Consider the following 10,313-nt stretch of genomic DNA (forward strand, 5'->3'; position numbering starts at 1 on the left):
TTCCAATGTCCATTTAAAGTATTGAACATAGCATGACATGTTCGTGCAGTTTTACTCCTGTGAAAGCTATTCTGGTTTAGTCAGCTTGCTCTCTCTCTGCAGCTGGATACATTTGATTATATCATTTCTCCTTCAAATTGGTAAACCTTAAGACCAAGTCTGCAGAAGATATGTACAGCAGTGCTCAACCCGCCCCATTTTCTGAATCCTCTACATTGGCAGTTTGTAGAGAGAGCTAAAGGCAGATCCCACAGCTCCTGTTTTGATTTACCAGTATGGGTTTTGATGTTTATAAGCCAACAGAAATGGCGATGAAGCAATTCAGTGTACAGCCCTAGGCACATTCGTCTTGCTTAAGGTCTTTACCACATAGCGTTCTCTGTATTTTAGGAGTGCAATAATAAATATATTGCGCATGCAGGAAAGATTAGATTAAGCCTGTGTCTATAATCCTGTAATTCCATCCTGCTGATCAGAGTCTGACATTCATTTTCTGGCCGTAAAATGGAAAGGTGTAAAATGGAATTGCCCAAGAATTGACGTCTACCACCCCACCCATGGCATTAAAAAAAAAATATCCACCTCAGTAACTGGCCTGTGTACTAACTCAAACACTAACCCAGGTATGACACTTCTTGGAATACCCAGAAGTGTGAGTCACCTTGTTACCACCTGCCTTCAACATGAGGGAGGCTGGCCTATACCAGCTGGTTGTTAGCTCCCTAATTCAACCAGCCTATCCACCTCTTCAAACACTCTCCTTTGGGCTATGCCATCCCTGCCTTGCAGCTTGACAATAGATGTGCCCCAGCTCTCAAGTCCCTTCAAAAAGAATCCTGCTGTGGTGTCCAACTCCTGATCACTGGATACCCACAGAAATCCCACGTCCTCTTGTTCCCAAAGAAGCAGTCCCCCGCAATTTACCAGTTTTACCTTAGCCCACCACTCCTGTATCGCGCACAGCGCCCAAGTTCAATGATAGTAAAACAAAACAAAATTTATTTAAGAAAGAGCAGAGATTCAAATCAGAACAAGCGTGAGTGACGGAAACAAATCGTTACATTCCAAACAAAGTAATTCAATGCAAATTAGGGCCTACACTTAATAATAGTTACCTTTCTGAGCTAATAAAGTGGATTCTCACCCCCAAAATTCAATCTTTTGCAGCACCTGGTAGCCCCAAGGAGCCAGGACACCAGTTGTTCATGAAGCACCCCACCCATCAGGTACCTCCTCAGTGAATGAATGCAGAGTGTCTTTCTCCATGCTGTGATATACTGAATCAGTCTCATGTCTTTATTCATGGATCAGGCGCTCCCCTCCCTGTCCTGTCTCTCCGTTTCACTTCCAAGTGGTTTCAACATTTATAGTTTTTCTTCGCTGGTTTTCCACTGACTGTTCTGGGTGGGTGCAAAGGTGGACAACTGAGCAAGACATTATATTATTGGCTAATCAGGGAGGGGCTGGCACCGAGACATACAATTCCCTGATGACTCCAAACCATAAGGGCATAATTTTCACTGTAGTTACATTATTCCTTAAATATTACCCATACACACATCTCACAATGATTATGAGTATTGCTAAGCTACAAGCTTTCAGTAGTGACCTCACATGCTACCCTTTATGGATGACTACCACAAAAGCTGTGTATTAGGTGTCAGGAGTTTGTCAGGTCTGAGACAGGCATTGTTTGTAAAGAACAGCAAGGTCTTTGCCAGTTGACACCAATGGATTCTACAAATATACACAGTAGAACTTCAATTTTATGTGCAAACAGGTAAGTGAACCATTTTTCCGGAGGGGAGATCACCTAACGAAAGTGATGTGCATGAAGAAGAAGTCGACACCTCTTTACATTCCAATGCGTTCACTGCATTGGAAATCACTTTGCAGTGGGTTGAAGGAAGGACAAGAAGAAAGTGATGCAATGCAACATATGCACCGCAACTACTGTCATTCCGAGATATTCAACTGTATGAACTCCTCACTCTGCAATTAGTTCATAAAATAGGGGTTCTTATGGTAGTAAGAAACACTCCCCGCCCAGAGGAGCTTATAATCTAACTAGAGGAGACAAAGGGTGAGGGGAAACCGAGGCACAAAGGTGAAGCACCTTTCTTGCTCATGGTGTTACAGCAGGTTATCGAGAGAACAAGAATAGGATCCACATCTCCAGCGCCCCAAGCCAGCTGTCCATTGACTACACTGCCTTTCTAAATTGTAAGTCAACCACCTTCCCCCAGTCTCTCTGCGTCTTATCTGTGTCTGTCTTTTACAGGTGCTCTCTTTAATTTATTCAGTGCAGGACCAGCTCCTAACAAATAATACATTGCACAAATCTTTTCCATCTACGTGGCACATACACATTGCAGCATTTTCCAGTGTGGGGGAAAAAAACAGCAATATGGATTTAATGTTTACGTTCAGCTGCCATGTGATGTGTGATAGGAAACAGGGCCAACTTGGCACTTTTGCCCACGACTAAAAAAAATATCATCCAAGATACGATGCATGTGGGGAACAAACGTGTTATCTAGGCTTGAGCCCTTAGGAGACAAGAACAAAAGCGACTAAAGGAAACAAAGGGGACCCTCAGAAATATATAGAAATGACAAAGATCTCTCCCTCCATTATCACACGAAATTAAATCTCAGTCTCATTCATTCAAGTGGTTTCCTGAGCTCTTAAATCAAGCCTCTCAACCACCCGGGGCACTCTAGAGCTTCACTTGACCTCAGTCCCACCCTAATTTGTTTTAAATTAGCACCAGCAGGAATGGAGCTGAGCAGCCCAGCTCTAAAGAACAGAGATTTTGCTCCTACATCATGGATTAAGTGAGCCTAAGAGAGACAGATAAGATGAAGACATTGCAATGCAGCCCTAATACCTTATGAACTGGAGTTGGGTAAATCACCTGAGGCAAGTAAACAGGCTGATGCAAGAGAAAGCTTCGTGCATAACTAGGGTATTAAGGAGAAAGGATCAGATTGAAAGGTCACACTGAGTCACTAGGAAAGGGTGTGTTTGCAGTGGGGAGAGGTGCAAACTTGCCCAACCATGAGCGGTCAAGACTGTCTCCACTCCCTGGACCTAGGGCGGTGGTGCAGGAAAGTGATGCAGAAAAGATGAGAAGTTGGGGATGGGGGAAGGAGAGGCCAGGCAAGCCACAAAGAAAAGTTATATGGAGAGGAAGAGGAGGAGGAAAGAGGGGAAGGCCAGAGGAAGAGAAAGATCGGGCGAAGATGAATTTAGAAAGAAAATCTAAACCAGATTGCCCTGTCTAGCTTGGGAGAAATAGGGGAGAACACTGGGCCACAGGTTTAGTGTGATCAGAGCAGGGAGCTGGGCCCAGCCCCATGGGACAGAAGCCACCGCTGCAGGATGAGTGTGGGGTGGGCTTGTTCTCCAAAAGACATCCACCCACAGGGCCTCCCCTTAGTGGTTTTCACCCTTGGTTTCATGCTACTTGTGAGCATTCTTAAACTTGTCTCCACGGTAATATTTTTGGAACGGGGGGGGGCTCAGTTCCAGATTTTGCCCCAAGCCTGCCGAAACCTCTGGGCAACCTTGGAGAACACACACGTGCAGAGCACCTAGAAATGGTAAAAATACAACACTGATAGCAGCAGATGTCCATGTAGCTTGATTCATTATCGGTCAGGAGGCAGGTTGGTTGGGGAGAAGGCCCAGCTTGAGCACCCTGCTCCGTCAGAGTCTGCTTAGGCTCCTAGAAATATTTAGTTTACACGCTGCATGCTCAGACACTTATGGCAATCTAGTGTTTTGTAACACGTTAGCTAATGGTATAATAAGCAACACGCTCAATACACAGGCACGGGCAGAGTCCTGATTGCATTGTCTCATAAGCCTCATCCCAAGTAGTGCGCTCTCTCGTAGGCGGAAAGCTCTAGGTCCCTATGGCACGGCTTCCTGCACAAGACCAGCATGCTATGCTCCCAGAAGCACTGAATTTATGCTGTAGGCCTCAGTCTTGGAGCCCCTGTTGCTGCAGCTGGAGCACAGGGAGTCTGCAAAAGCCAGTTGTTGAGGATATCGACCTTTGTCAGGGTCGATTCTGGAATGACATTCAGCAAGGTGGCTCTGAAATCGGGGCTTTGAGACAGACCGGAGTAGCTTGGGGAACAGCACAGCTTCCACATGGGTCAACTCGGGCTCAGAAGCCAACTCAAGATCCCTGTCTACCCTGCCCCACAAAGAACCTGGAGGTTATTGCTGCCAGAAGGGAGCTGGCTGTCCTGATCTCAGAGCGCCCCCTGCTGGTTTATCTGCGCAATTATTGCAACAGCTGCCTCTGGAAGTGTTCCAAGGCCAACTCCTTACTCCGTTACACAGGATTAAATTTGAACTAACTACATTAACATCAATGAATTCACTTTGGATTTACACAAGTGTAACAAAAAGGCAGTTGGTCCTCACGCCCTAGTAGAGCCATCGGCAGGCCAGAGAACAAGGGCTTTTTATCTTATAATTTACATTTACGTTTTTCAACTGGCTTTTTAATGCCAGGGGGTAGTCAATAGGCAGCCTGAGGGCCAAGTCCGGACCACCCAGATGCTTTTGAATGGGCTCCAAAATCTTATTTACTTATCATTATTGTTTTTTTAATCATTATTTTCTCTGGAGTCTGGACCTCGAGTGTACCTTGACCAATAAATTTGGGCCTTGACAAAAAATAATTGACTACCCCTGCCTCAGAGAGTTAATTATTGGGTTGAAATGCCACGAGATCTGATTTTCTCATTGTACTTTAGTCCCTGCATGGTGGAAATACCCTGGGAAGATCATATTTCATATTATTTTGTCCCTGAGGCAAAACAAAAAGCCCATGAAAACCAAATACAGTAGAACCCAGTGATGCTGAAACTGGGGATGCTGCTGCACCCCCTGGCTTGAAGTACTAACAACAAATACATGGTTTCCATCATCAGCACCCCTACCCTAAAAATTGTTCCAGTACCCCTGGTAGAACCCAAGAGCAGTGGAAGCGCCCTAAACGTGTGGGGGGGGGGGCCACAGGCACTTGAACCATGGCCGTGTCCCCTGCGCTGCACCACCCCCACGGCCTCACCCCCACACTGCCCCTTTGCCCCTGCCCCACTCGCGTGCCGCCTCCCCCCCCACGACTCTGCCCCAGCTTGCTCCTCTCCGCCCACTCCCCCTTGTCGCTTGCCCTTATGGCCCATAAAAAGTAGGAGGGTTTAGGAGGCCATGGCCCCTTCTCTCCCCCACACCCCACTCTGGCACCCCTGGTAGAACCCCATTTATCTGACCCCTCCATTATCTGACCAAACAGCACACAGGGCCAGAAGGGAATGATCTGTGACCGCTAGATGGCCCATTCTCCAGATTATCTGAATTTTTGATTATCCAATCTGGCCCAGGGTCCCAGTTACATCGGATAAACGGGGTTCTGCTGTACACAGATAGAAGCAGATTTATGGGGATTTTCTGAACAGTGAGAACACGCAGCCCTAAGGCCTGAATCTCTTACAGAGAGGGATTCTTGGTCATGCTCAGAAAAGGGACAGACTCCCAAAGAATGCAATACTGCAGGTCAGGCTTGAAGTGCAAAAGCACATCTGTTCAGGGGAGCCCAGAACTGCACCATCAGGGGGTGCCGTCAGTCAGGATTACGGCGCACCTACAAAGCTGTAGGGGAGGGACATGTCTGCAGTAGCAGGGGGACGGTCCTGCAGGTTCGAACGGCAGCGCATCAGCAAAGCTGCATGGAGGGACCGTGACTGGATTAGCAGGGGTTGCTGTAGGTCAGGGATGAGACATCACCAGAGCTGTGTAGGGAGCCCCAGGCTGGAATGGTAGAGTTCTGAGAATTGGGGCTGAGCGGTGTAGGGAGAACTCGTACCACACCTGTTTGCACTGTATTGGATTACAGACAGCCCTTGCAGTGCCTCATTTTCACAACCACGTTCACACACAATTGCCTTTACATTTCTCAAGGAACGAGACCCTTTTAAAGGCACAGTTGATCCTGGGAACTGTGACCTGTTTCCACCTGTATCTCCCAGGAGAAGTTGAGCGCAAGTTGCGTTCTGCCAAAGAGGATGACGACACGTAACTGAGGCAGTTTCTCTTTCGGACGCCCCTTCTTCTGCCTCCACTCTGCCAGCCTCTCCACCTCTTCCACTAGGTCTAGTTTGCTTCCAGGGAACGCTCTGTCTCAGGAGCTGGATCAAGAGCTTTGCTTGGGCTTGTGTGTCTCTGGGTTGAAAGCATCCCTCAGGCTACACGTGGCTTTTCTTCCCCCATGGCTAACGCAGAGGAAAGACGCTAACAACCCTTGGGGCAGAGCAATGAAAAAACATGAAGTTCACGGACCTCGATTCCTTGTCTTTAAAGCCCTCATGGAAGTCACTGAAACCCAGGAGGGGAACAGCTCAGTGAGCGCCATCCCCCAAGGGGCGGCGAATCCTCAGGCTTTACTGTCATTTTCATGGAGGTTTTTTTTAAAATGTTCCCCCCATTTTCTAACCTGCTCTTGTGGATTCTGGTGCTTTCACAGCCCAGATCTGCTGTGCTTACATCCAGAACCAACCCACTGCAAAACCTAGGGGGCTTTTTGCACTGCGTGGACGAAACCTCCCCATGGCCCTTAAAACAGGTCGGAGAAGATGTGTCATGCCTCAGAGCAGGAACAAATTCCCCATTTTGAGTCTTGTTCCGGTAAAAATCTCTGGGAGAGGAAATGCTGCCGCTGTCTGTGTCTGCCCTAGGTACCTGCATCACTCACCATGGCCAGAATTCTGGGTAGCTCTAGGCTAACCAGATAGCAAGTGTCAAAAATTGGGACAAGAGGTGGGGGGCATAATAGGTGCCTATGTGAGAAAGACCCAAAAATCAGGACTGTCCCTATAAAATTGGGACATCTGGTCAACCTAGCTAGCTCACACTGGGACGTATAAATGGTGTATTCAGAAGACAAAGAGGCCCACTCCTGCCAGCCTTACTCAGCTGCTCCAGCTGATGCCTCTGGGCCTGCTCCATGAAGAAAAGGTCCAGGCTCAGGCTCAGAGTTCATAGATCCCAAGGCCAGAAGGGACCATGCTGATCATCCACCCTGAGCCCCTGTGTAGCACAGGCCAGAGAATGTCCCCAAAACAATTCCCAAAGCAGATCTTTTAGAAAACTCATCTCATCTTTATTTAAAAATGGTCAGTGATGGAGAATCCACCACAACCCTTGGTAAATCGTTCCAATGGTTAATTACCCTCACTGGTAAAAAATTACACCTCATTTCCAGTCTGAATTTGTCTCACTTCAATTTCCAGCCAATGGATGGTGTTAGACCTTTCTCTGCTAGACTGAAGACCCCATTATTAAATACTTGTTCCCCATGCCGATACTTAAAGACTGATCAAATCACCCCTTACTCTTCTCTTTGTGAGGCGCAATGAGCTCAACAATTTTAGGTTATCACTAGAAGGCATGTTTTCTAATCCTTTAATTCCAGTGGCTCGTCTTTGAACCCTCTCCAATCGATCAACATCCTTCTTGAATTGTGGGCTTCAGAAAGCAACAAGGAATTTGCATGACAGAGATGAGACAAACAGAAAGAACCAGCCCAAACAATGCAGCTGGCTGCCCATAGAGGTCTAATGCTTTGGGAGGAAACAGTTGAGAAACAGTAAAAGCAGGCACTAAGCCAATGTGGAATGCTTTTGTGTTGATAGCAATCACCTTCTCACAGAAAAAGCTGAACACTTTGGTCCCTCCTTATAGTTACCACATTTACAACTGTACACACGAGGGAACCTTTTTCTTTCATGATAATGGCCAGTAATAAATCACATCTCCAAGAGCTTTTATACCTTTGACAGATAGAAAAAAACCATACATCACAGAAATGTAGGCCTGGAAAGGACTTTGAGGGGTTGCCAGGTCTGACCAAAGGAACCAGTCTGTTCTGGAAGTTCATGCCTGGACCAAAGCCATATTCTCCATTCTTGGGCAGCTGGCTCAGGGGGGCATGCTGTGCGTGTCTCTGTCTGTAGCTCCCCCAGCACCATCCCCAACCTCTGAGCAGCGGGAGCTGGTCCATCCTCTCAAAGTAGCAGCAAATCAGATGTCTAGTGAGGATCACTAGTCCATTCCTTGTGGCAAGGAAGGAGAAGGGAGGGGCACAGCAAGGAATGGCTCATTTTGGTGTCACAAGTGACTGGTGTTTGGGAGATACCACCACTTACTTCTGTTACTCAATTGGAGAGGCTGCAGGCCCAGGGCACGTTCAGGTCCCACTGAGGGGGTCTCTCTAGAAGGAGGCCAGTTAAAATCAAAGAACCGCTTGATGAAATCTGGAATATCTGCACTAGCCCGTGAGAAGTGTCTCCTTTCGGCAATTCACATAGATGGAACTTCGTCCCATCCCCTTCACTCCCCACCCCACCTTGGGGGTTTATCATACTTTCTGGGGCTGGGAGAGCAGGAGCCACATTGCAGCCTAGACTTTGCAACCGTTCAGAAAACATTTCAGGGGTGGAGAACTGATTGGTCATGGCCAGGACTCACCCTGGCTAAATATCCAGAACAGCACTGCCCAGGACAGGATGTGGGGGATGGCATTGGGAGTGTACACCATTCACTATTTCGAAGGGACTTCCATGGTGGCCCCAGACACCAAGAGAAAGGCACAACTCTAGAGAGAATCTGAACTCATGACCCTTCTATTCAAGGGCAGTGCTTGTTTCTTTAAGATACCATGTGAACACACTAATCAGTGAGTCAGTCACCAAGGACTATGAGAAAACAACAGTTTTCAGAGGAGAAATGTCTAAAGAGAGGTGCTAAACTTCTTAGAGTGCCATAATTTGAAATACTTCCAAACTGGTCGATCAGTAGGTGATTGCAGGGGCAGTTCATGATAATTTCATGAGGGCCAGAGGATCAGATTTTCCGTAGCTCTGCACCAAAAATAGTTTAAGAATCAGAAAATGTAATGAGCAACTCATTGTTGGGAGACTGTATTGAAGTCACCCCTTGACCAAATGACCCAACATTTCTGCCACATACTCTGTCCTGCCCTTGTTGTTGCATACCAGTTTTCAAGACAATTTCCCGTGCACATTGATTTTAGAGCCATTTGAAAATTAAACACAGTTCCTTATTGGGCACCCTGTAGCTGAGGAACCCCTGGATCAAATGACCCCAGACTTGCATCACTTTTAGCTATGCTAGAGTGCTTTGAAGGATCGTCCGTTAAACCAGAAGCTTTGCTCTTGTGGCAAAACTCCCCAAAGAAGGCCCTGCAGAGTGTAACCTGTGTGCACAACATGCGCTCAGAAAGCTGTCCCAGGCTGGACTTGAACTGTATATGAGCGTCGCTCAGGTTCAAGGGCCACAGCCTGGCACCTTAAGCCACCCATTTACTCTGACCTCAAGCTACCTGCCAACATTCTGGCTTGCGGCGGAGCTCCTGTCCCGCTGCAGACGAGCAAAATGATTCATACGTCAGCTTAGCCCCACTGGAGATTCCACTTTTGTCCTGAATAACTTTGAAAACGTTGCTTCCCCAAAAGAGCGGTAGGGTCTGGAAACCAGCTGAGATCAAACCTGAGTGGATGATATCAGTGTGGCAAGGATCCGAAGCCTTGTTTGTGCCCCAGGAGGTGCAAAAAGACATCAGAATGGTAAAAAGGTTGATGATGTGAAACGTAAGGGGATGGTAATTTGGTACTCTTCACTCAAATGAGCCCAAATTTGAACCAGAAATCCCACCATAACTCCCAGTGAGGCAAAGCAAATTTCAACATAAAAGTTTGAGTAGGTATGTGGATTTTAGAGCAGTTAAGGGAAAATGTCAGCAGTTAACTAGTATGCTAGTCTTACCCTTTATATTGCAGTGCTACAGCCCCCACAGTATGCCCTTAACAAGACAGAGGTCCATGTTTACACTCCTATAAGTCTTACCATTTTGAAACGCTTTCTACAGAGCAAATTTCAATACCAAACCGAAATACATACCGTAGACTTACATTTTCAAGAGTTTTGGATGCTTTAAGGCACCTTTTGAAAATCAGGCCACATTCAAAGCACTGATAACCTATCCTCTGAAAATCAGGAGCCTTTAAAAAGGTCTCTCAAACTAGGCACCCACAAAATCAGTAGTCACTCCTGAAAGTTTAGGCAATAAACAAATTTTACAGATCTCCTTGCATCAACTCCTTCATCCCTCATCTGAGCCCAGGGGAAATTGACACGCTGGGGTAACAACTTTCAGACCTTTAAATGTGCTGAATGTGTAACAGCCACATTTCTATGGAAAAAACAGACAAGAC

This window comes from Chelonia mydas, chromosome 12 (assembly GCF_015237465.2).
Source record: "Chelonia mydas isolate rCheMyd1 chromosome 12, rCheMyd1.pri.v2, whole genome shotgun sequence".
NCBI classification, from domain to species: Eukaryota; Metazoa; Chordata; order Testudines; family Cheloniidae; genus Chelonia; species Chelonia mydas.